A 2500-nucleotide genomic window follows, 5' to 3' on the forward strand; every position below is an offset into this window, starting at 1 on the left:
ACGGCATGAAACTTCCAGAGGCATTTGCAGCAGGAATGCATGTGCAGTCAAAAAAGTGAATATTTTTCACGGATAGACCCCGTGAAACGCTAGAAATTGGCGGCGATGTCTCTCTTGTGGCTCACGGGGCTGTTAGGGTGGCACAGAAATCCCTCGGAATGGGAAAACGGGTCATTTTCGTGTCGCCACATTGCATGCGAACCGCATGAAACTTCCAGAGGCATTTGCAGCAGAAATGCATGTGCAGTCAAAAAATTGAATATTTTTCACGGATAGACCCCGTGAAACGCTAGAAATTGGCGGGGATGTGTCTCTTGTGGCTCACGGGGCTGTTAGGGTGGCACAGAAATCCCTCGGAATGGGAAAAAACGGGTCATTTTCGTGTCGCCACATTGCATGCGAACCGCATTAAACTTCCAGAGGCATTTGCAGCAGGAATGCATGTGCACTCAAAAAATGTGATATTTTTCACGGAGAGACCCCGTGAAACGCTAGAAGTGGGCGGGGATGTCTCTCTTGTGGCTCACGGGGCTGTTAGGGTGGCACAGAAATCCCTCGGAATGGGAAAACGGGTCATTTTCGTGTCGCCACATTGCATACGAACCGCATGAAACTTCCAGAGGCATTTGCAGCAGGAATGCATGTGCACTCAAAAAAGTGAATATTTCTCACGGATAGACCCCGTGATACGCTAGAAATTGGCGGGGATGTCTCTCTTGTGGCTCACGGGGCTGTTAGGGTGGCACAGAAATCCCTCGGAATGGGAAAACGGGTCATTTTCGTGTCGCCACATTGCATGCGAACCGCATGCAACTTCCAGAGGCATTTGCAGCAGAAATGCATGTGCAGTCAAAAAAAAATTGATATTTTTCACGGATAGACCCCGTGAAACGCTAGAAATTGGCGGGGATGTGTCTCTTGTGGCTCACGGGGCTGTTCGGGTCGCACAGAAATCCCTGGGAATGGGAAAACGGGTCATTTTCGTGTTGCCACATTGCGTACGAACCGCATGAAACTTCCAGAGGCATTTGCAGCAGGAATGCATGTGCACTCAAAAACTTCTATATGTTTCACGGATAGACCCCGTGAAACGCTAGAAATTGGCGGGGATGTGTCTCTTGTGGCTCACGGGGCTGTTAGGGTGGCACAGAACTCCCTCGGAATGGGAAAAGGGGTCATTTTCGTGTTGCCACATTGCATAGGAACGCCATGAAACTTCCAGAGGCATTTGCAGCAGAAAGGCACGTGCACTCAAAAATTTTAATATTTTTCACGCATAGACCCCGTCAAACGCTAGAAGTTGGCGGGGATGTCTCTCTTGTGGCTCACGGGGCTGTTAGGGTCGCACAGAAATGCCTCGGAATGGGAAAACGGGTCATTTTTGTGTGGCCACATTGCATAGGAACGGCATGAAACTTCCAGAGGCATTTGCAGCAGGAATGCATGTGCACTCAAAAACGTCTATATTTTTCACGGATAGACCCCGTGAAACGCTATAAATTGGCGGGGATGTCTCTCTTGTGGCTCACGGGCGCTGTTAGTTAGGGTCGCACAGAAATCCCTCGGAATGGGAAAAGGGGTCATTTTCGTGTTGCCACATTGCGTACGAACGGCATGAAACTTCCAGAGGCATCTGCAGCAGAAATGCATGTGCACTCAAAAACGTCTATATTTTTCACGGATAGACCCCGTGAAACGCTAGAAATTGGCGGGGATGTGTCTCTTGTGGCTCACGGGGCTGTTAGGGTCGCACAGAAATCCCTCGGAATGGGAAAACGGGTCATTTTCGTGTTGCCACAATTGGCATACGAACGGCATGAAACTTCCAGAGGCATTTGCAGCAGAAATGCATGTGCACTCAAAAACGTGAATATTTTTTCACGGATAGACCCCGTCAAACGCTCGAATTTGGCGGGGATGTTTCTCTTGTGGGTCACGGGGCTGTTCGGCTCGCACAGAACTCCCTTGGTCCACCTGATTCGTGCATACAGGCAGCAACTAAAACTCTGTAAACCTGCTGTGAGGACATCTAAACAGTGGACCAGTGAGGCTGTGGAAGATTTGCGGGCGTGCTTAGACTGTACTGACTGGGATATGTTCACGACTGCTACCAATAGTCTGGATGAACTCACAGAGGCTGTGTACATCAGCTTCTGTGAGGACTGCTGTATCCCAACACGTACCAGGGTGAACTTTAACAACAACAAGCCCTGGTTCTCAGCAAAGCTCAAAAGGTTGAGGTTGGAGAAGGAGGAAGCGTTTAGGAGTGGGGATAGAGACAGATTCAAGGAGTCGAAGAACAGGTTTAGCAAAGCGGTGAGAGAGGCTAAACGACTGTACTCAGAGACACTAAAACACCAGTTCTCTACTAACGACGCTGCTTCTGTCTGCCAAAGGGCTCAGGCACATCACCAACTACAAACCCAGAGCGCCCCACACCACTAACGACTCCCGCCTAGCCAACGACCTGAACGAGTTCTACCGTAGATTTGAAAGACAA

This window comes from Petromyzon marinus, unplaced genomic scaffold (assembly GCF_048934315.1).
Source record: "Petromyzon marinus isolate PM22_M1 ecotype Great Lakes invasive population unplaced genomic scaffold, UKy_Petmar_22M1.pri1.0 PM_G_Scaffold_6, whole genome shotgun sequence".
NCBI lineage: Eukaryota > Metazoa > Chordata > Hyperoartia > Petromyzontiformes > Petromyzontidae > Petromyzon > Petromyzon marinus.